General features: G+C 39.5%; 1 long non-coding RNA gene across 1 annotated transcript; it reads right to left on the bottom strand.

Moving 5' to 3' along the window:
• Positions 1–19,644: 19,644 nt before the first annotated feature.
• Positions 19,645–20,470, bottom strand: LOC309476831. The gene is made up of 3 exons (XR_014198390.1): positions 20,408–20,470; positions 19,837–19,911; positions 19,645–19,746 (listed from the first exon to the last, which is right to left on the bottom strand). It is a non-coding gene; the product is annotated as an uncharacterized lncRNA (long non-coding RNA).
• Between the last annotated feature and the right edge of the window lie 5,357 nt (positions 20,471–25,827).

Genomic DNA, 25,827 nt, shown 5'->3' with positions numbered 1-25,827 from the left:
TCGTTGAAATTAGCTAGGACATTGTCGGTCAGTGTTTCTGTGAAAACAAGCAGCATTTATCGGGGTTAAGACCTTTAAGCACAAAAACATCAAAAGTTATAAAGTTTTATTTAGCAAGCATGTAACCACTGATATCATAGATGGAAAAGACCATGTTCTAGCGTGATTTACCATGATATACCACATTCTAACACGATTTACCATAGTTTATCATGGTTTACCATAATTGACCCTGTTCTAGCATGATTTACCATGTTATACCACATTCTAGCATGATTTACCATAGTTTGTCATGATTTACCATGATATACCACATTCTAGCATGATTTACCATAGTTTGTCATGATTTATCATGATTTACCCTGTTCTAGCGTGATTTACCATGATATACCACATTCTAGCATGATTTACCATAGTTTGTCATGATTTACCATGTTATACCACATTCTAACATGATTTACCTTAGTTTGTCATGATTTACCCTGTTCTAGCATGATTTACCATGATATAGCCTACCACATTCTAGCATGATTTACCATAGTTTGTCATGAATTACCATGATTTACCATGTTTCTAGCGTTATTTACCATGATATACCACATTCTAACATGATTTACCATAGTTTGTCATGATTTATCATGATTTACCCTGTTCTAGCGTGATTTACCATGATATACCACATTCTAGCATGATTTACCATAGTTTGTCATGATTTATCATGATTTACCCTGTTCTAGTCGTGTGATTTACCATGATATACCACATTCTAGCATGATTTACCATAGTTTGTCATGATTTATCATGATTTACCCTGTTCTTGCATGATTTACCATGATATACCACATTCTAGCATGATTTACCACAGTTTGTCATGATTTACCATGTTTCTAGCGTGATTTACACAAACATACACAAACAAATACAAATATGTTTTCAATGTTTTTGGGATATGTTATTGTAAAATTTGTACCAACCAATAGTAAAAGCAGAAGCCTATACCAACTATTGCACCATGCTGTCACTAAACTCAATACAATAGTGTTTAGTTTGGCTACCAAATGTTCTGACAATCACAAACATGAACTTAAATGCAAAACCTGCTAATTATTAGCTGTGTCAATGTCAGCCTGTTTCCTGATTTTATGTGTAAACCTCACACTGGTTGGTTCCTCGCCTGATCTACACAGGTGTGTTTAGTCATAAGCAGTTCAGTCTCTCATGCTGTTGTGTTTTTTCCAGGAGCCTTTGACTCTCTTTATAAAGTGGGAAAGAAACTGGCATCGAAACCCCATGGCACTGTCCATGAAGGAATCCGGAAATCAGATGGCACTCAAGTATGTTGCTCTTCTGGATACAGCAAACTCTTTGCCTCTTGTTTCCTTCTGTCTCTCGAGTCCTGACAAAAACATCAGTGTTTTCAGTTTTGACCAAAACATGTTTTAAAAAAGATTGTAGATAATCATGTAAGCAACAAAGATGAGTCAGTTCACTTACGTTTGCAAATATTTTCTTTATTTTTTAGGTGATCATCAAATATGTGAAGGAGCGGCAGTTTGATTTCGACGTAAGTTGACACGATTTTATTCTTTATGAAAATTACTATTAAGAATTATTTCAAAGCATTGAAGCATCAGTTGTAAAGTACATGTAAAGTTCATTGTTTTCTAACCCACTCTTTAGTCAGGAGGTTTCAGGTTAGGAGTCAACTAACCTTTTGTCAATCTCTTCTTTCAGGTTGGGGATTCCAAACCTTATTGTCGAGAGGCAACTATAATGCGGATGGTGGAACATAGCGACCATGTCGTGAAGTTACATGATTGGTTTGGCATGGAAGATCACGACATCTTAATCATGGAACATCCAGGTGTCAGCGTAACCTTGTGTGATTTCATCAAAGAAAACAGAGGTCGTCTGACTGAAGCAGAAGCCAAACACATCATGCAGAATCTCATCGCTGCGTTTCAGCACTGCAGGGAACAGGGTGTTTGTTACGAACACATCAGCCTGAGAAAAGTACTCATCGACCCATTCACCAGGGAGATCAAGTTAGCCGGCTTTTACAGAGCACTGGCCATCAGAGAACCAAGTGAGCTTGCTTTTTGAGCACAAGTCACTGATTTATTATGCACAGGATATGGAAATAAGGGTTTTTTACTGAAAACTGAAAACGTACTCCTTACAATAGGTGATTTTGAGTCAAAAGCAGAGAGGAGAGTTCACGCTTTAATGCGAACAAATGAAGTGTTATACAGAGCGCTGAAGGGAATGGTCGAAGGAGAACGTCTTCTGAAACTTTGGCTTCGTAGGGAAAGATCACCGTTGTCCAAAGGTGAGACCAAAAACAAGAACTAAATGAAAATAGCATTGCTTGAAAACATGTAAAGCTCTTACACAAGTGACAGTAAAATTACCTTGATGACAAATAAGCAAAGTGTAAAACACAGCGGATTGACAGTGAATGTTTAGCCATTAATAAATGTTCATGGGCATCAAGAGAATGCCATAGTAACAGCAACATTACCTCACATAAACTACATATCTCAAAATCAAGCAGGACTAATCATCTCTCTTCTGAAAACTTTTACAGAATGCCTGGATCTACTTCAGAACCTTCGTGACAGAGAGTCAAGGATCTACTTAATGAACATTCTAGATCATGACTGGTTTAAAGAAACACCAGAGCCAGAAGCGATCGAGTCCGACCCGACAGAAGGTGAGTCTCTAGTTATTACCTCTCTGATTCATGTCCGCTTCAGCTTGATGTTTCTGATGTTAGGCAACATGCAGAGAGTAAACATCATGCAACTTTCCCGAAGGATTGGATCGCAGCAGCAGGGCCGTGTAAATAACTGTGGGACACATGGGGGTGTGCGATATCACAATATTCGATCGTGGACGATTAAAATGTCTCCACGATCTGCTTTTGAAGAAATGTCGTAGTATCGTGTTACTGCGCACATTCTATCAGCTGCAGTTCTGTTACATTCACATCACATGCTGTATATACACTCATGGGACACTCCCATTCACAAAAGTTGCCAGTTATCATGTCAAACAACGCCTGGATACTTGACTAAGATATCTTTCTAGTCTTATCGTGCTAATACTGTCAAATACACACAAGCTTCACATAAACACAGTTGGTTATGTCTAAAGTGAAAGCAAATATCTGAGAGAAAATCGAGTGCGTGTCATATGCATGTATATTAGACGCGTACCGATCTTAAAGTGACAGTAGCCCAATACTAAACACACTGCCGCTTGTCCTTAAAGGGCCCCTATAATGCTACTTTAAAGGCTCCTAATGTTGTTCGGAGTCTCCTACAACAGGATTAATAGTAGGGGTGGGGGAAAAAATCGATTCTTTGATGCATCGCGATGCGGACGTGGACGATTCTGAATCGATTCACAAATGTCAAAACATCGATTTTCAAAAAAAAAAATATATATATATTTTTTCTAATAACGTAATATTGACGGAACGCAAAAGGCGGAACTATAAGCGGACGTGCAGTGCGCGGACAGTCTGTGGCGTGCACATAACAGAGACGCGCACATAACAGAGTCGCGCACATACATAACAGACTCATGATGGCTGCGTGCCAAATTCGAACGGCACCTTCTTCGTTAAAAGCTAACGTATGTAAAATTGGCAATTTCATTGTTACCTATTTAGTATTTTTGTATGAGAGCTGCTTTCTGTATTGTTTAGTTTTCACATCAGTACACTGTGTAAACCGATCTGTTATACGTATGTTATACTGCAATATGTGCAATTTCAGTCACAAAAAGTTACATTTTGACTGTGCTCTCTGCAGATGTTCTTCACTTTTTTTGTATAAGCTGTTTTTGATTGTAGTATACAGCAAACATTTCAAGTCATAACTCTTTATTATTTAGGTGTGTATAAGAGTGGCTTTGTATGTTACTAATTGAAGCTACAGTAAGTTGTTCAAAAATGTTCATTTTGTCTTCTTAATGATTAAATTTGACAATTTTCTTCTAGAAAGACAAGATGTTCAGGTGGAGAAAAAAACTTTTTCTTTACCTTGACATGTTTCGACTGCAACCTGCAGTCTTCTTCCACCTGAACACCTTGTCTTTCTAGAAGAAAATTGTCCAATTTCTACAGTATGTTGGTTCTGATCTACTTCCTAAAGGAAATAAGCCTTTCATTTATTTGTTATTGTTTAGTTCAACTTGATGAGTCACAACACAATGTGATGTATTCATTTCTGTGTTCTACAGAACATAAGCTACATACAAATAATTCTGAAGTTATAACTACATGACACAGAAAGTGCTTTGAGTTGTTGTTACTCAATAAAAGAGTTAAGTAATTCAGCAGCTGACTTTTTTTAATACTGCAATCACTTTGTAGTGTATTTTCGTTTACTGTTGTGAAATGGAAAATCAATAATCGCTAATCGAGAATCGTTAATAATCGAAAATCGACTGTAATCGAATCGGGACTTCAATAATCGTAATCGAATCGGGAAATCAGACAGATTAACCACCCCTAATTAATAGACACAGTTTTAGGTAATAGGATACACTCTGGGGACACCAAAGACTTTTGAAAAGGCCATTATACCCCTTTAAATTATACTATACTTAGTGTGTATTAAATTTGCAAAGATTTGTATGTATTATAGTGGGTACACACCAAAAGATAATCGGGCTGACTTTGGGCCGATTTCCCCCCTTCCGACAATCCTAGCTGTGTCCCGATTATCTTGATGGTTCTACAGATTATCTTATCAGATTTTCCCTTGGTGTGTTAAGAGTGTCCGAACCTGATCGGAAGAACGTCGGAGCCGCTCCGATCGCGAATCGTAAATATTCAGCATGTTTAATATTTACGATCAGAAATCCTGATGTGTGGGGGGGCCATGGAGGACAACCACGCGCACGCTCTGGAGATTATCACGTGAAACGAAACGATATCCAATCAGAAAGCGAGATGATGGATGACGGAAGCATAACAAACGCAGTCATGGCGCAGCACACAGTGAAACTGATGTGGACAGCAGAGACGGAGGATCAGCTTGTTGATTTGTGGCAACAGCACGAATGTTCATACAACGTGTTCTGTGAAAACCTTTCCAAACACTATCATCGCAATTTCTTCCTGCATGTCGTCCGCCTTGCTTCTCTCGTGAGATTTAGCGAGATTTCCTGTGTTCACAGTCGAGACTCTGGTTTAACATCTGTTGGTGTGTGCTGTCTTTGTCACATCATGGCACACACACACTATAGGAGCAAAGCGCTTAAATCTAGGATTTTTTGTCCTCATGTTTGTGTTCTATCACATTTTGTAAAAAATCTTTTGGTGTGTACCCAGCATTACATGTATTATTTTGAAACAACTTCAAGTATATTAAGTGTATTTCAAGATATTTTAATATATTTTAATCAATTAAACTGTGCTAAAATGGAATCACTTCAAGTACATTTAAGTGTATTTCTTTACAGTTCATTAAACATATACTTTCATATGTCTTAAACTACAGTTATAATATATTTGAAGCTTAATTTTAATGTTCCTCAAGAACTGCGATGGAGCTCTAGACGCTTTTTTGCATCGACTTTGATGTCCGACCATTTCTTTTTTATTTCGGACGCGGTCGAGGTTGTGAGGCTGCAGCATTAACGGCGTCTGCAACCTTTTGCCACTCAAGTGCCTTTTTGGCATTAGTAATCAACTCCAAACAACAGTTTACTCCTCTTTTCCAACTCTCCAACGATCATTTCTACTTCGCATTGAGTGAAGTTACGTTTCTTGGTTTTCCTCTCTGTGTTTGCCATGATTTCACAATCGATGAATATTAACTTGTGGGCGTCTCACGGACTGTTTATGGGCAACTGTGGGCGTGACATGAAGCCGTAAAAGCTGCGCTACATTTAGAATTGATTGTGATTTATTAAGGGAAAACAGCGTACGATGTGCGTGCGCACGGTTTTATAAATCCGAATATTTCTGTGCGTACGCACGTCCTATGTTTCATCCGTACGCCACTTCTGATGCAAATCCTACGCAAAGTTTTATAAATGAGGCCCCTGGTCTTTACACTGGCTCCCAGTTAGATTTAGGATTGATTTTAATTGATTTCTTCTATGTAAAGCACTTTGAATTGCCATTGTGTATGAAATGTGCTATATAAATAAACTTGCCTTGCCTAGTCCTCTAAAGAGACTTTAGATTTAGACTTCTAAATCTAATCACATTGAAGTAACATATACACACACGCACAGTATATATCTGATAAACGGAAGCTCTGAATGAGGCGCGAGGCGAGCTCATTATCATAAGAACCAATCACAACCGTTCAACGGCTCTGGAACCAATCAGGACTAGTCACGTGTGTTATGCTGTTGTTTGAATTTAAATAAGTACAAACTTTTTTAAACATCTTTAGAAAACGTATCTACGATGCATTTCAAATATTATGATGTTAAAATCCTTGTGGGAATTTCAGTAGTACAAGCGTATCATGTAATGGACAACAGTCTTTTAAGTAGCCTTTACAAGTAGCCTTTACAAGTAGCCTTTACAAGTAGCCTGCAAACAAGTAAAATTGAACAACATTCATTTTAGGTTTGCTTATTGCAATGCTTAATAATAGTTGACAAATGTTTCTAATACATTATATAAATGATGAATACATAAATATTTTAAATATATTGCAGTAGGCTAATAAGGTACATATATTTGTAAATAAGGTACATATATTTTAAACACACTAAAAGCTAATCATTTTGCTACGTTCATAGTTCATACACAAAGTACTCATAAAATGTACTTTAAGTAAGAGCAACAGAAGTATGTTTTCTTTAAATACACTAAAACTTCACTAAAAGTATGCTTGTTTTTAGCATATTTCTTAAAAGCGTGACTAAGCGTATATTTATTACCAATGTACTTCTAGTGCACTTGTTAGAAATATGTTAAAGTATGCTTGTGTTTAGCATACCAGACCTCCCATAAGGACCAGAAAAATGACCTTGGGGGTCTTTCAAGTACAAGCGTTTTGCGAATCCTGCATTGAACTCCGAGATTTGAGAAGCAGTCGTCAGTGAAATAAAGGGAACACAGCAAAAGTTTAGGATTATACTGCTGTGATACCGTGGTAAAGATGAACTTTAACCTCTGATTCTTCACATGCTCGTCCTTGGGCGGTGAAAAGAAACTGGCTTTACCTTCACATTGTAGAGCACAGCACCGTCTTCTCCACATGATGCTGTCCAGTGTCCACTTCAAGTTTTCCCTGCGCGCGCAATAAGTGGACAGCTAATATGCTAATGTCTCGTCTTGACATCACAACGAAACCGCTTTGGATTCGTTTTTAAAAATGATTCATTTAACTGAATCAGAGTCGACTCTTACTTTTGAAAGACGTGATTTTCTAGGTGTGATTTTTCTTTCTTGAGAGAAATTAACATGTATCTACTGTACCTAATACGGATCCAATCTGAATCAAGATCGGAATAAAACCACAAGAATTTAATTGAAATTGTAAAATTTGTATCAACCAATAGTAAAAGCAGTAGCCTATACTAACTATTGCATCATGCTGTCACCAAACTCAATAAAATAGTGTTTAGTTTGGCTACCAATTGTTCGGACAATCACAGTAGCCTACACTTATTGTTTGTGAGTGTCTTAGTTAATACCACTCTTATTCATTTATTTTTCCTCAGGCGACATGCAGTTTGAAGCAATGGAAAACAGCAGCGCCGCTGGTCATCAAACACCTGAAGAAGAGCCGACTCCAGCCACAGATGCGCTTGAGCCAATGGTGGATTACGCTCAACCATCGACCAGCGCTAATGCGTTATCACTGGAGTCTCCACAAACAGCCGGACAGGAGCCGACTCCTTTTACTGCTTTTTGCCTCTCTAATTCATGCCTGTTTCAGCCTGGTGTTTGTGATGCTTTTACCTCAGACTACATGCAGTTTGAAGGAACAGATAGCAGCAGCAGCAGCACTCTACCATCGACCAGCGCTGATACGTTATCTGAGATCGAGCCGACAGGTAACTGTCTGAGGACATTAATACTAACCCTAACTCACATGTATGCAGAAATAACGGTGGGACACGATTACTGGGGGACTTCTCACTCAACTCAAACTTGATAACAGTGTGAATGAGAACATAAGAATGCAGATTTGTTATTTTAACTGAAATTAGGACCGTTGTTGCTTAGGACATTGTCGGGCAGTGTTTCTATCATGTTTTGACTATCACAATAGCCTACACTTATTGTTTGGGATGCCACACTGGTTGGTTCCTCGCCTGATCTACACAGGTGTGTTTAGTCATAAGCAGTTCAGTCTCTCATGCTGTTGTGTGTTTTCCAGAACCCTTTGACTCTCTTTATGAACTGGGAAAGAAACTGGCATCGAAACCCCATGGCATTGTCCATGAAGGAATCCGGAAATCAGATGGCACTCAAGTATGTTGCTCTTCTGGATACAGCAAACTCTTTGCCTCTTGTTTCCTTCTGTCTCTCGAGTCCTGACAAAAACATCAGTGTTTTCAGTTTTGACCAAAACATGTTTTAAAAAAGATTGTAGATTATCATGTAAACAACAAAGATGAGTCAGTTCACTTACGTTTACAAATATTTTCTTTATTTTTTAGGTGATCATCAAACTTGTTGAGGAGCGGCAGTTTGATTTCGACGTAAGTTGACACGATTTTATTCTTTATGAAAATTTCTATTACTAGTGCAAAATGCCTGTGCAAAATTAGTTTTTGTGTGTGTTTTTAGTAATTGTTGGTTTGGTGTGTTTGAGTGCTCATTGTTACAATTACACAGCAAAAGTTCAGTGACATATTTATTTGTGCATGGTAGAAAGCAAATACTGATACTGACATAATGACATACAATAAATGTGGAAAATTGAACTACACGATTCAGGGAGCAGGATACACAGTGAACTCCGAGCTACTTAAGCTCCACTGCTTTCTTCGACCCTCTCTGTCTCTGGTCCTGGGCTGTGCTCCCTCAGTGTGTGTGTGTGAGAGGGGGAGTGGCCAGCTGTGCTCACTCAGTGTGTGTGTGAGAGGGGGAGTGGCCAGCTGTGCTCACTCAGTGTGTGTGTGAGAGGGGGAGTGGCCAGCTGTGCTCACTCAGTGTGTGTGTGAGAGGGGGAGTGGCCAGCTGTGCTCACTCAGTGTGTGTGTGAGAGGGGGAGTGGCCAGCTGTGCTCACTCAGTGTGTGTGTGAGAGGGGGAGTGGCCAGCTGTGCTCACTCATTAGCCGCGTTTCCACTGTCGGGCCAGTGCGAGCCAGGGCTATAAACGGGCCGTGCCGGGCTAATAGCACTGGGCCTGCGTTTCCACTGTCGGGCCAGAAGCTCCACAGCGCTTCACTAAAACACGCCCGTAACACGCCTCTCTGGAACAACGTCACACTAACTCATTCACCAACAAATGGAAGTTTTATCAGAAAACTAATCAGAAATCACTGGAAACAGCGTTGAAAACAAACATGATAAAAGCAAATGTTTGCTGGCATTTTTGTGGTTTACTTGAATATTTAAAACCCAAGCATCGATGTTTTACCACAGGTTTACAATAAAAAGTGATACATTGATCATAATGAATTAATTTATGTCAAAATTGCACATTAGTCACTCAGAAATAAATTTCCGTTAGGTCTATTTCACAAAAGAAAGAGGACACACTTACTTCTTCAGTCGCGTCTGTTACTGTTTATCTGGTAGTTACAGGTATTTACATCACATTTAGAAAGAATGATAATTTCTACAAATATATGCCACCAAAAATACGACCTGAGGAGCTTTAGCACTCTCTCGACTCCCATACAGATATTTTCAGTCAGAGAAACAGAGGAAGCTCCCGAAAAAAAAGTTGCTTTATTTTATGATAGTCCGGTATAAAGAGACGAGACGTAGGCTACTGACAGTCAGATAAAATAAAAACATGACTGTGATAGCCTTTATGATTGGTCTGATTTCTTCAAGCTTTCACTATGTTTTTTTACTATGCGTATCTTCAAGCATTTACTATGTTTACTATGGTAATGGTTAGCGCGCATAGTCTTTTGCATCACAAACACAAGGCATTCAAACATGAACGCGAGTTAAGTTATTTTAAAAGTCTTTAATGCTGACAGAATCATCCGGCGCTGCCGTCTCCCGACTCAGGTGAACTCCGCCTCTGTTAGTAACCACTCCTCTAGCCCGAGCTGGCCCGCTCTGGCCCAAGGTATTCGACGGGCCAGAGATCCTGGCCGTTGGCCCCGAGTAAGCCCCGAGTAAGCCCCGAGTAAGCCCCGATCAATGAGATGAGAGGGGAGTGGCCAGCTGTGCTCACTCAGTGTGTGTGAGAGGGGGAGTGGCCAGCGGCTAGAGCGGCAAAAGCCAGTGTGTGCTTCTTTTACCGATATATATATATATTTACTTATATCTTTTGCATTTCTAATCCAAACAACTTCAAACATGGCACTGCACTTACTCGTGCCCGTAGCAAGACACCTGTCAAGTTTGAAATCCATCGGACTAACGGTTCGAGAGATATGCGAATAATACACACACACACACACACACACACACACACACGCGTTCCCATAATGTATAGATAGATATAATATACAGAACAGCGTAGGTGACTTACAAATTCAGTTAACATCCACAAATGAATAAGCGCGACAATTCAGCGAGCGGGCTACACAGTGAACTGCTACGCTTGAGCAAACAGTTTGTGAATAGGTTACTACAAATGATGGCCGTGAATAAAATATAATATTCAGAAGTAAACAGTTTAGCTGACGGTGTTTATGTCAGAATGTTTATTTTTAAACCACAACCTTCTTGGGGCTTCTTTGACCAATATATTTAAGGATGTCTTTAGCATTTCTAATCCAAACAACGTCAAACTTGGCACTGCACTTACTCGTGCCCGTAGCGAGACACCTGTCAAGTTTGAAATCCATCCATTTCGCTCACTCTTTAGTCAGGAGGTTTGAGGTTAGGAGTCAACTAACCTTTTGTCAATCTCTTCTTTCAGGTTGGGGAATCCAAACCTTATTGTCGAGAGGCAACTATAATGCGGATGGTGGAACATAGCGACCATGTTGTGAAGTTACATGATTGGTTTGGCATGGAAGATCACGACATCCTAATCATGGAACATCCAGGTGTCAGCGTAACCTTGTGTGATTTCATCAAAGAAAACAGAGGTCGTCTGACTGAAGCAGAAGCAAAACACATCATGCAGAATCTCATCGCTGCGTTTCAGCACTGCAGGGAACAGGGTGTTTGTTACGAACACATCAGCCTGAGAAAAGTACTCATCGACCCATTCACCAGGGAGATCAAGTTAGCCGGCTTTCACAGAGGACTGGCCATCAGAGAACCAAGTGAGCTTGCTTTTTGAGCACAAGTCACTGATTTATTATGCACAGGATATGGAAATAAGTTTTTTTTACTGAAAACTGAAAACGTACTCCTTACAATAGGCGATTGTGAATCAAAAGCAGAGAGGAGAGTTCACGCTTTAATGGGAACAAATGAAGTGTTATACAGAGCGCTGAATGGGATGGTCGAAGGAGAAGGTCTTCTGAAAGTTCTTCGGAAAAATACAGACTTGTCCAAAGGTGAGACCAAAAACAAGAACGAAATGGAAATAGCATTGCTTGAAAACATGTAAAGCTCTTAAACAAGTGACAGTAAAATTACCTTGATGACAAATAAGCAAAGTGTAAAACACAGCGGATTGACAGTGAATGTTTAGCCATTAATAAATGTTCATGGGCATCAAGAGAATGCCATAGTAACAGCAACATTACCTCACATAAACTACATCTCAAAATCAAGCAGGACTAATCATCTCTCTTCTGAAAACTTTTACAGAATGCCTGGATCTACTTCAGAACCTTCGTGACAGAGAGTCAAGGATCTACTTAATGAACATTCTAGATCATGACTGGTTTAAAGAAACACCAGAGCCAGAAGCGATCGAGTCCGAGCCGACAGAAGGTGAGTCTGGATGGGCCAGTTAAAATAAGCCCAAAAAACGGGTTCCCCTTCATTTCCGTTTCAGCGCTTTTCTGCGCACTGAGGACAGCGACTCAGTAGCCTACCTGAACTGATGCGCAATTAGCATCGCAAAAAAAAAAAAAAATTCCTTAGAGGAATTTTTTTGGTTGCTTTTTTTAATACAATTACAATTTCATTTAATTTATTGTTTAATAAAATTATAGGCCTATTATTTTTAGTTTATTAACAGCAACAACACTCGGGGAGACAGTTATCCTGGAGGTAAATATCCTGATCGCTAATGGGTAATTTAGACCTTCATCATTACCTCAGGGCTGAACATAAAATTCTGCAGGAAACACTCCTAGCGAGAAACGATCAACCTCCCCGCTGTCATTTATAAGGCTAGTGAGGTATTGATCTTGGCAGCAGATGCTCTTTGTGTTGGAAGAAGGATCTGTAAAAGCTTTGAGAAAAACAAATATGGGAAACTTAATGTTCTGCAACCGTCACGTTGATTAAAATGATAAAGTGGCGGATTTAAATATGGGTAAACTGAAACCTCTTGGTCCAGTTTCAAAAGTCTGAAGAAGCTTCCTTTTGTAGACGTATTCCAGCTTTAACAGACAGTGCCAAAGTGTTTGCGAAATTTATTGTTATAATTGATTTTAAACCGCATTAAAGTGCAGAACTTTGGCATAATATGCCAATATTGGCATATAATGTCTAGTTTGTGTCCACCGTGGTACATGATGTTATAAGAAGTAAAGAAACTTCCAATCCATCTAAAGCATCATGGAACCGTTTTAAGGTCGAAGGACGAAAACTGTAATGATAATGATAACTATAAAGTTTTATAATTATCCTAGGTAAGTCCACACCACAAATATGACAGAGGAACAATATAATTGGAATCACTTTCAGAATTATGTTTTTTCTGCTAATGAATGATAAACACATTGACCCGCCAATCAGAATCTATTCTCTTTATAAAGAGCTTGATTTAAAGAGGCAGAAGACATAATGTTACTGGTGTTGAGGCTAATATAGTTTTTGTTATAGTTATCGTTCTTGGTGTAAACGGAGCTTAAATCTATTAAATGTTCCAAAATGTGTGTCCTTTCAGTCTAAAGCTTGACTTATTTAATAGTTTGAGATCATTATTCTGGAATATCACTGCCGTTTCTCATCCAGTCCATCTCTCGACAGACACGGAATGGCGAGCCACGCACATCTGGACTAACATCATCAACGACCTTCAGACGCAGGTGGAGGTGAAGAGGAGACGCCACAATCTGAAAATCTACCATGACTGCTTTCTGGGGTCCGAGGCCGTGGACGTGGTCCTGGCTCACATCATTCAGAGCAAAGTCTGTGGGGATGCCGAAGTGCCCCGTTCCAAAGCGGTTCGCCTCTGCCAGGCCTTCATGGAGGCCAAGGTCTTTGAAGCGGTGAACACTAAAATGTTCAGGAAAGAAAAGAGGCAAGCGAAGTTTGAGGACAGCACCTGTAGTCTATACAGGTTCTAAACAGGCCGACTCCCAGCACATCAAGCTCGGAGAACATTGAGAGCATACAGAGGAACACTTACAGCCCACCCAGGCAGAATTTTCACCGGAGGAAAGGCAATATATGCGCCTGCCACTGCGTTATATGCACCGGCCACTCGACCAGTCACGGATATATGCGCCGGCCACTCGACCAGTCACGGATATATGCGCCTGCCACTGCATTATATGCGCCGGCCACTCGACCAGTCACGGATATATGCGCCTGCCACTGCGTTATAGGCGCCGGCCACTCGACCAGTCACGGATATATGCGCCGGCCACTCGACCAGTCACGGATATATGCGCCGGCCACTCGAACTTACACAATTTGTAAGGTTTAAAAAAACAAACAAATGCAGCGCGAGTCTCGTGGCTCTATTAGCATCGCGCCGGCCACTACCAGCCACACGATCTCTCACTGTTTACATCTATCAGACACTCCTATTGATACACAAAAGCACACATACAGTGCAATACATATCTTATTTACCTATTTCTCATCTTATCGTTTTTTTTATTTGCTCTTTTTACCCGTATGGGAGCGCGCTCGTGGCTAAGCGAAGCGTCGCACCAGCCACACGATCTCTCGCTGTTTATGGCCACTACCAGCCACACGATCTCTCACTGTTTACATCTTTCAGACACTCCTAATGATACACGAGAGCACAAAGACAGTGCAATACAGATCTTATTTACCTATTTCTCAACTAAATCTTATTTTTTTATTCGCTCTTTTTACCCGTATATGGGAGTGCACGCTCGTGGCTCTATAGCATCGCGCCGGCCACTACCAGCCACACGATCTCACTGTTTACATCTATCAGACACTCCTATTGATACACAAAAGCACACATACAGTGCAATACATATCTTATTTACCTATTTCTCATCTTATCGGTTTTTTTATTTGCTCTTTTTACCCGTATGGGAGCGGCAGTGGCAGGCGCATATATCCGTGACTGGTCGAGTGGCCGGCGCATATAACGCAGTGGCAGGCGCATATATCCGTGACTGGTCGAGTGGCCGGCGCATATTTAGAGTGTCCCAGTCATGAGTCACACCCTATGGCGTTATTTTTTAGTCAAAAGTTATGAGCGTGTAAGACATGCTCACGAGCACATTATGTTATTTCACACGCGCAAAAATGAACCTTCAGCTGGCATGATAAAAGTACTCGCGCACAAATTCAACAACCGAGAGGTGTACAGGTAGCTGCAAGCGAGCGCCTGGCATACTCTCATAGGTTAACTCTGCTTGTACAGTGGAATCCTGCTCGCGCGCAGCGGGCTTCTGCTCGCGGAGTGCTGTTTTGCTCGCGCAGTGGATTTCTGCTCGCTCGAGTCTACATGACTTTTGACAATTTGGGGGCGGAAACCAAGGAGGGCACTGACCCTCTTATGATTGGTCACTTTCATCATGGAAAATCTTGGGAAATCCTAACCCCGCCCACCTTCTGACGCAGCGCGCGTCACTCAGCTCGCTCTGCTACTCCAGCTATCTCTGTGTATATTTTAGACAACGAAATATGTGATAAAAAACATGATAGCCACACAAATGTGGTTCAGGCAACGCGTATTGATTATATTCACTGCACATAACGTTTGCCTATTTATAAAAAAAATATATATATAAAACACAAACCTGCCTCTTTTCGTTTTAAATATAATATAAAACCATTAAACATTTTAATATGGTCCAGGCAATATGTGCATTTGTACCAAACAACAGATTTTGCAGTAAACAAAATTTTTTTACATACAATTATTACAATTTAAAATGACACAACTCAACCCAGTCTCTTTTTGTTAAATTTCCGTTTTTATCAATAATAGCCATAATATTTTTTAAAAAGCGCTGACTTTGTATGTTTGACTGAATTGTTTGCTTTATTTGTATAGCTTCTTATTCCTTTTATAAGAAGCTATACAAATAAAGCAAACAATTCAGTCAAACATACAAAGTCAGCGCTCTAATCTAACCATACAACGGTAAAGATAAATAGCTTATATGTATAGCTTTATTTGTATAGCTTCTTATACCTTTTACTTATACTTTTATAATGGCTAATATTGATAAAAACTGAAATTTAACAAAAAGAGACTGGGTTGAGTTTTGTCATTTTAAATTGTAATAATTGTATGTAAAAATTAAAAAAACTGTAATGTTGTTTACTGCAAAATCTGTTGTTTGGTACAAATGCACATATTGCCTGGACCATATTAAAATGTTTAATGGTTTTATATTATATTTAAAACGAAAAGAGGCAGGTTTGTGTTTTATATTTAGTTTTTTTTTATAAATAGGCAAACGTTATGTGCAGTGAATATAATCAATACGCGTTGCCTGAACCACATTTGTGTGGCTATCATGTTTTTTATCACATATTTCGTTGTCTAAAATATACACAGAGATAGCTGGAGTAGCAGAGCGAGCTGAGTGACGCGCGCTGCGTCAGAAGGTGGGCGGGGTTAGGATTTCCCAAGATTTTCCATGATGAAAGTGACCAATCATAAGAGGGTCAGTGCCCTCCTTGGTTTCCGCCCCCAAATTGTCAAAAGTCATGTAGACTCGAGCGAGCAGAAATCCACTGCGCGAGCAAAACAGCACTCCGCGAGCAGAAGCCCGCTGCGCGCGAGCAGGATTCCACTGTACAAGCAGAGTTAACCTATGAGAGTATGCCAGGCGCTCGCTTGCAGCTACCTGTACACCTCTCGGTTGTTGAATTTGTGCGCGAGTACTTTTATCATGCTAGCTGAAGGTTCATTTTTGCGCGTGTGAAATAACATAATGTGCTCGTGAGCATGTCTTACACGCTCATAACTTTTGACTAAAAAATAACGCCATAGGGTGTGACTCATGACTGGGACACTCTAAATATGCGCCGGCCACTCGACCAGTCACGGATATATGCGCCTGCCACTGCCGCTCCCATACGGGTAAAAAGAGCAAATAAAAAAACCGATAAGATGAGAAATAGGTAAATAAGATATGTATTGCACTGTATGTGTGCTCTCGTGTATAATTAGGAGTGTCTGAAAGATGTAAACAGTGAGATCGTGTGGCTGGTAGTGGCCGGTGCGATGCTATAGAGCCACGAGCGCGCACTCCCATATACAGGTAAAAGAGCGAATAAAAAATAAGATTTAATTGAGAAATAGGTAAATAAGATCTGTATTGCACTGTCTTTGTGCTCTCGTGTATCTTTAGGAGTGTCTGAAAGATGTAAACAGTGAGAGATCGTGTGGCTGGTAGTGGCCATAAACAGCGAGAGATCGTGTGGCTGGTGCGACGCTTCGCTTAGCCACGAGCGCGCTCCCATACGGGTAAAAAGAGCAAATAAAAAAAACGATAAGATGAGAAATAGGTAAATAAGATATGAATTGCACTGTATGTGTGCTTTTGTGTATCATTAGGAGTGTCTGATGGATGTAAACAGTGAGAGATTGTGTGGCTGGTAGTGGCCGGCGCGATGCTAATAGAGCCACGAGACTCGCGCTGCATTTGTTTTTTTGTTTTTTAAACCTTACATATTGTGTAAGTTCGAGTGGCCGGCGCATATATCCGTGACTGGTCGAGTGGCCGGTGCATATATCCGTGACTGGTCGAGTGGCCGGCGCATATATCCGTGACTGGTCGAGTGGCCGGCGCATATATCCGTGACTGGTCGAGTGGCCGGCGCATATATCCGTGACTGGTCGAGTGGCCGGCGCATATATCCGTGACTGGTCGAGTGGCCGGCGCATATAACGCAGTGGCAGGCGCATATATCCGTGACTGGTCGAGTGGCAGCTCCCCCTGCCACGCAAAGATTTTACCCCTACAGCTATTTTCTTTAATCTTCATGAATCGCAACGGAGCAACTGTGTCTAAAGTGCTGGAAAAGAGAAAGTTAAAAGTTTCTGTCGCAATATCTAGTTCTTCTAAGCTATCCGGGATGCTGTGATGATGAAACTGATTAGGAAGATTATTAATAAAGCAATCTTTAGTGGCAGAAGTGATACGTCTAACATATTTGTAACACGGAGTCGGCTTTGCAGCCTTGGCTAAATGAAGTTTACACGAGACTAGATAATGATCTGAGATGTCATCGCTCTGCTGCAGAATTTCAACGGCATCAACATCTATTCCGTATGATAATATTAGATCTAGAGTATGATTACGACAATGAGTGGGTCCTGACACGTGTTGTCTCCAATAGAGTTAAGAATGTCTTTAAATGCCAATCCCATTTTTCATTATCCACATGTGTATTAAAATCACCAACAATTAGTACTTTATCTGCAGCCAGTACTAACTCTGATAGAAAGTCAGCAAATTCTTTGATAAAGTCTGTATGGTGCCCTGGTGGCCTGTATACAGTAGCCAGCACAAATCTCAAACGTGATTTATTATTTACACTATATGTTGCTACATTAAGCACCAACACTTCAAAATAATTATATTTAACTAGACTTCTTAGTAATTCTGAAAATATTACTATAAATTACACCAACACCTCCTCCTTTGCCTTTCAGACGAGGTTCATGTTTATTACAGTAATCTTGCGGGGTGGACTCATTTAAAGTAATGTAATCATTTGGTTTTAGCCAGGTTTCTGTCAAACACAGCACATCTAGATTATAGTCTGTAATCATATCATTAACAATAAGTGCTTTTGAAGTAAGGGATCTAATATTCAGCAACCCGAGCTTTATCATTTGCTGTTTTGTATTATATCCGTTTTTTATTTGATGAACATCAATTACATTTTTACCCTTAGATGGGTTTGGAAGTTTAATGTCCTAATTCGGGGAACAGACACGGTCTCTATATGATGATAGCTAGGTGAAAGAGACTCTATGTGTCGGGATTTATCTGACCTTGGTGACGTGAGACGGCTAGCAGACGGTCGGTTTAGCCAGTCGGTCTGCTTCCTGACCTGAGCCCCAGATTGTCATGTTTGAGCTCTAAGACTATGTGCCATATTACTAGAGAGAAGAGCAGCACCATCCCAGGATGATAGAATTGTGAAACCATGATATTGTTACTGTGAAGTAAAATTGAGATTTTGGTCATATCACCCATCCATATTCTTTGCTAGATAGCAGAAAAGGTTCCCCCAGTTTTTCATACAGTATGGATTTTTTAATAGTGTTCACCACAAGTAATATTGTGTCCGCTCAATTGTGCTCTTTCTTGCAAGAAAATGATATCTATGAAAAATTTCAGTCAGGATTCCCCTAGTGAAAAAAAAGTATGCTAAGTATACTTGCAGCCAGACTAATTGTCAGTATACTTCAAGTGTGTTAATAATTAGTTAACTTGAAGTGTGCTATTTTGGATACATTTTTTTTGTACTAAGTGTATTTTAGTTATAATTAAATTATACTAAAGTATAACTTTAAGTGTATTTAGTGTACTTTTTGATGCTAAATTGAGACAATTTTAAGTATACTTAGTACACTTTAAGTACATGCGTATTTTCATGCTTGATTAGTGATATTAAAGCGTACTTTTTTGTATTACAAGTACATTACAAATTAATTAAGAGTGTCTTCCAAACAAACAAGAAATATACCATAAATATATTATTTTTGAGTAAAAATATACTTTCTTCCCCAAAGCTGAATGCACTTGTCAGGGTCATTACAATAAATATGTGACTTGAATCAACAGTGTTAATAAATGGTTGTTGAGTATTCTCATGAAACAAGATAGAGTAGAGGCTTCGACCCGGAAACAGTATTAAGGTGCAGTAAAATTATCTGTTGTTCTGTGAATGTTCACTGGTGAATTCCAGTCATTTCAATAAGAATCCACATGATCAGCAATTTCGTTTGTGGTCAAATGTCACTATGGGACCAAGTTGGTCACTGGAATTCGCTAGATTTGACCAACAGAAAGCAGCTTGAAAGTGACTCCTGTGTGAGCTGTGCTTCATACATTACATCACTACACTGCTGACAATGGTCAATGGACTTTTTTGCCCGTGTAATTTCACAAAATTAATCAATAATAAAATCCTCACAAGGGACATGTTACAGGAATCATACTTAAAGAGTTAGAAAAGTGAAAAGGTAAAGGAGATTCATTTTCCGTTTATTTTTCCTCTTTTCTGGTGGATGGTCTAGGCACTTCAGTGATTTTCAGGTCTACAGGAGGATTTTTATTCTTGTTCAATCTTGTATTTCAGCTTACTGAGATCCCTGCAAAGTACAAAATGTACAGTTAGTAAGGTTATTAAAGTGATAGTTGTGACATTTAAATAATCTCTTCAGCCTTGTGACGTTCCAAACCTGTTTGACTTTCTGTCTGTGGAACCCAAAAGCAGATCTCAGGCATAATGCAACCCCTGTCACCATTCAATTTCACTGCATGAAACACAAGCAGAACAAAATTGTGTAAATCATTCATTAAACCATTCTTATGTACACTTGTCTAGTTCAATTCAATGCAACAATTTATGTAAAAATGGTTAAGCTCCAAAAATGTCCCAGAAAAGATCCTAAAAATAATCAATGAGTTCACAACTCATGTGTTATGGGTTGTGTTGTAAGTCTTCTGAAGCCATATAGCTTTTTCCTTTTTTTTTTTTTTGTCGAAAAAGACTAAACTTGAAGTTGTAATTCAGAGTTAAAATGTCTTACATTCAAATGCAAATGATAAAGATATAAGAAAAAATGCATAGCATTATTGGCACCAAACCTGTGATTAACATAACATTGACATACAGTAACATTAATAATATTTGAGAGCATGAGGGAAGATTTTCAAAGAATAACTGATTAAAAAACACAAGTACACAGTCAAACAATACAATTTCACACGGAGAAAATTCATAGTAATAAGGTAATATAGGTAACTTACTGTAATTCAATGTTGCCACTGAAATGTTCAGATTATTTTAGAAATGTACTGGTAGTTCTGGGGAAACAAAAGAACAAAGCTTTCCTGTAGCTCAGTGGTAAGAGCATTGCGTTAACAACGCAAGGTTGTGGGTTCGATCCCAGGGGATTGCACATACCTATGTATAAATATATAGGATAATGCAATGTAAGTAGCTTATCCAAAGCGTCTGCCAAATGCATAAATGTAAATGTAAAGCTGATTATTCACAACATAATATTTATTGACCAGTAAATGGCTTTAAAATGGTATTCGAGAGGATGAGGACACCTGTAGTAACGTTAAGTTAGGCTAACGTTAAACAAAAACAGACCAAACTATATTAACCTGCTTTTGTTATAACAAATGCCAATGACGACAACAGGAATCATCTAAATTATAGGCTATATCAGCAATTTGAAGACACAGTTGTACAGAATATGTTGAATTGAATGACTAAATCAATCTAAGACAATAAGTCAGTAATTTCCATTTGTTCATTGACGCCCGTGAAGAGACGACTCGACGCCCGTGAAGAGACGACTCGACGCCCGTGAAGAGACGACTCGACGCCCGTGAAGAGACGACTCGACGCCCGTGAAGAGGCGACTCGACGCCCGTGAAGAGACGACTCGACGCCCGTGAAGAGACGACTCGACGCCCGTGAAGAGGCGACTCGACGCCCGTGAAGAGACGACTCGACGCCCGTGAAGAGACGACTCGACGTCCGTGAAGAGGCGACTCGACGCCCGTGAAGAGACGACTCGACGTCCGTGAAGAGGCGACTCGACGCCCGTGAAGAGACGACTCGACGCCCGTGAAGAGACGACTCGACGTCCGTGAAGAGGCGACTCGACGCCCGTGAAGAGACGACTCGACGTCCGTGAAGAGGCGACTCGACGCCCGTGAAGAGACGACTCGACGCCCGTGAAGAGGCGACTCGACGCCCGTGAAGAGACGACTCGACGCCCGTGAAGAGACGACTCGACGCCCGTGAAGAGACGACTCGACGTCCGTGAAGAGGCGACTCGACGTCCGTGAAGAGGCGACTCGACGTCCGTGAAGGGACAACTCGACGCCTGTGTATATTTCTGAAATGCACTTTCTGTAAAGCTGCTTTGAGACAATGTATTGTGAAAAGCGCTATACAAATAAATTTGAATTGAATTGAATTAATTGACTACATTATAACCAGAAATAAGTATATAAATGGCTGCTAGAGAAAGACAGAGAGACAGAAAGAGAGAGAGAGAGAGAGGGTAGAGAGAGAAAGAAGAGAGGCGACTCGTGAAGAGGCGACTCGACGCCCGTGAAGAGACGACTCGACGCCCGTGAAGAGGCGACTCGACGCCCGTGAAGAGGCGACTCGACGCCCGTGAAGAGACGACTCGACGCCCGTGAAGAGACGACTCGACGCCCGTGAAGAGGCGACTCGACGCCCGTGAAGAGGCGACTCGACGCCCGTGAAGAGACGACTCGACGCCCGTGAAGAGACGACTCGACGCCCGTGAAGAGACGACTCGACGCCCGTGAAGAGACGACTCGACGTCCGTGAAGAGACGACTCGACGCCTGTGTATATTTCTGAAATGCACTTTCTCTAAAGCTGCTTTGAGACAATGTATTTTTTCAACCGAGTGAATCTAGGCCTTCAGAAGTCATAACTTCAGGGGTCAACGGTTTAGGTCAGTTGGCGAAAACACTGCGTGTTTAAAAATCAAATACTGTATTATAGGGGTGTGCATTGGCACTGCCCTCACAATTCGATTCGATTACGATAACGTACAATTCGATTCTACGATGCATCCTCATCTTTGACGTCGATGTTTCGTAGAAAGATGTTCTAAAATAAATATATTTTGTTTAGTCTTAAACACTCTCATGTAGAAGGACCGTCATTTAATTCTCTTTATGCAATATTTGTTCATGTTTTTCATACATTCCTATATGAACATGTTTGACCACGCTCAGAGACTATATACTTTTTGCAAACTGTACAAAAACAAGATCAATTACAGACATTCAAAAGCTAAAACTGATCACTATAGTGGCTTTTCTTATTTGTTTTAAAATGCTCATTTACTTTTAACCCAGTTGACCTCTAGAATTTACTTTTGTGCAATTTTATCAGCAGGTTTTACCAAAGTGTGGAACTTTGTTTAACAGCCTCAAGCTTTGATGAATATGCCTCTCTCGGTGCCATAGTCGGATGTGATTCTGTTGTAAAACAGCATGCACTAAATGAAGTATCAATTTAGTCAAACAGAAAGACTATCACTTAAATTCTTAATGGTCATTTTTTTCTATAAACACTGAATGTTGACGGCTCTCAAAGAAACGTCTTCACCTAAAACACATACAGTCCAACATATAAAATGTGAAACAGTGTCGTCTGAACAAGATGACTAAATCTAGCGAAGTAATAAAACCATCATTTGGAAACTTTTTATTATAAACGGAGCTTTTCTTAGTGATTTGGTCTTTTGAATCTTAAAGATAAAGAATAAGATGATGTTTTAAAGTTAGTTCATAGAATGTGGAACTTTGCATCACTATGGTGTGTAAAAATACACCCAAAGATTTAAGCACAACTATTTACACACATACTAAGAAGGAGAATATCTAACTGTATATTGTAGATTGTGAACATTCCACTATCAATTTATTTGGGGTCAGAGGACATCCTTAGCTCATATATCTCTTTAATTTTGTGCTGGATGTTGAAGTGTTAGTTAAAAGATAAAGGTATTAGTTAATAACAAACAAACAAAAACTTTAAATCATCATGAAGCCATAATATTAATAAATAAAATATGGTATAATTACAGTTTGAAAATGACTTCCATGATATTTTATTTAGTAAAAGTATGCCTGGATCACCCAACACAAAGTTGTGCGTTGGGGGTGAGACCTCGCAAAGATTACACCAATATTAGATTTCTCAAACATTGCATGCTTGCACTATGCCTGAAACTTGCGTTGTTGTTGCTTTTGCCTCTTTATGATGACTCGCTGAATTTTGTCCTAATCTGTAAGTCGCTTTGGAGAAAGGCGTCTGCTAAATGACTAAATGTAAATGTAAATGTAAACTTAGCAATCAACATGCAATCATCTGTTATCATGGTTTAGTTGTATTTTAAAACACTGTTTTTCTTAAGATGTTGTGTCAGACGTATTGGGTAGCATGATTATCTTGTTTACCATATTTATCAGGTTGATATTTGTAGAAATAAGCAAAATACATTTATGAAACAAAAAGAACAAGTTAATGGCCTTGTGTCAGAACACAACAGGTATGAAGATATGTTTGGTTTTTAACTTTTTATTCTAACTTTATAGCTAGATTATCCTTTGAAAAGTGTAATACAGTAGTGGTGTCAACAATAATCGATTCGGCGATGCATCGCAATGCGGGGCATGCACGATTCAGCATCGATGCGGCAAAGTGCCATAATCGATTATGTCACTGTTTTAGGGGTGTAACGGTACGCGTATTCGTATTAAACCGTTCGGTACAAGGCACGCATTTTCAAACCGAACGGTTATTTCAAATGTAAGCGCGTCGCGAGCGCGCTCATAATGTAGACGCTGGCGCGACCACAACATCAAATGGCAAACGCAATGTAAGCGGAACGAAACTGAGCTACTCGTGACGGACTGTTTATCAGTTTGGACCAAAGCAGCGCGAGCCGATCTAATACTACACAGCGCTAAGAGATCCAGTAAAGAAAGCATTTGAACTCGCCGCTAAAGTAATAATATCGCTGCAAGATCTAGTGAGAAACATTCACATTTCACCGTTATTAACGGATCAAACAGCGCTGACGTGGAAACCAGGAAGAAACATTGTGACATGAATGAACTATCCAGTGTCCACAGATCAGCAACATTCACCATGGATTTACTGTAGTAACACTAACTGCAACCATGGAAGTTTGGCAGGAATAGTGGGCTATAATGCTTTCAAGTAACGGTATGTCGGATTTATTTCGACATTATGAATAACATTGCTGCCCTCAAATGTTAATCTGAATTAAAATAAACATTTGTTTATAAGCACAAAATATTACATTTCATTTTTTCCAAGGAGCTGTTTTGTTTTATATGCTCATAAGAAGAGTCAATTATAGCTCCATCATTGCTCAAAGTAAAAAATATCACACTTTATGATGTTAGTTTTAATAAATAAAATATATTTTTTTTAAATCAAGGAAATTTCTCTGGCATTTCTTTCTTTTTGCTGTATCGAAAACGTACCGAACCGTGACACAAGTGTATCGTATTGAACCGAACCGTGAATTTTGTGAACCGTTATACCCCTACACTGTTTATTTTCTGGCCTCGAGTTGGACAATAAAGTTGAAATTTAATTTCAAATGGTTCTCAAGCAGAGAGAAGAGAAACATTTCTCATTCAAAGCACTGAAAGCAGTGATTTATGTTTTCTTTTTCAGGTTTGAAAATGCCATATCCAATACCCTGTACCATTCAATTTTATTTTATTTAATGACATTTATGTCAAAGATACAGGAGAGTGATAATACACACATAGCAGCCAATAAAATCTGTTGTTCAATATCTGACTGCTTGTATTGCCTCATGACTGATGAAAAATTTGCCTTGTTGTGTGCAGTAGAATTTTGATGCATCGCGATGCATCGTAGAATCGAATTGTACGTTATCGTAATCGAATCGAATTGTGAGGGCAGTGCCAATGCACACCCCTATAATACAGTATTTGATTTTTAAACACGCAGTGTTTTCGCCAACTGACCTAAACCGTTGACCCCTGAAGTTATGACTTCTGAAGGCCTAGATTCACTCGGTTGAAAAATGGTATTTTGTAATTTATAACTGTTATATTATATTTTACTGTTATTAAACTGTATATTTATATTAACAGGATATATTAATCTGTTATGTTATATTTATAACATTAAATAAATCAAATCAAACAGAGGTATATAGTAAATAAAGATAAGGACAGTAAAATGTAGTCAAGTATCATAAATGTACAACTAAGCACATGTATGATAAGGACAGCAAAATGTAGTCAAGTATCATAAATGTACAACTAAATAAAGACATTAACATTTCTTCCTCCCCCGTGCAATTCCCAGCAAATGGTATGTCCGGGCAGAACCAATAATGCTAAAATGTTGTTCCTGTCCGGACTCTAATCCTGCAGCGGACCATGTCTGAAGTTCATCACTGTAAACTTAATCTCAAAATAGAAACAAATATAAGTAACATTTACAACGTAACTAATTTGTGTGCACTTCAAATCAGTAACAATGTATATAAAAATGTGCTGTAAATGTAAACATATGAAAACCTAACAATAAATAATTAATATTGTTTTGTGTGGTTCTTATAATCCATCATTATACTGAAACAAATGAAT

This window comes from Leuciscus leuciscus (assembly GCF_965113295.1).
Source record: "Leuciscus leuciscus genome assembly, chromosome: 16".
In the NCBI taxonomy this organism is placed as follows: domain Eukaryota; kingdom Metazoa; phylum Chordata; class Actinopteri; order Cypriniformes; family Leuciscidae; genus Leuciscus; species Leuciscus leuciscus.
Note: the sequence above shows the minus strand (reverse complement) of the source record. Positions and strands in the feature narration are given on the sequence as shown.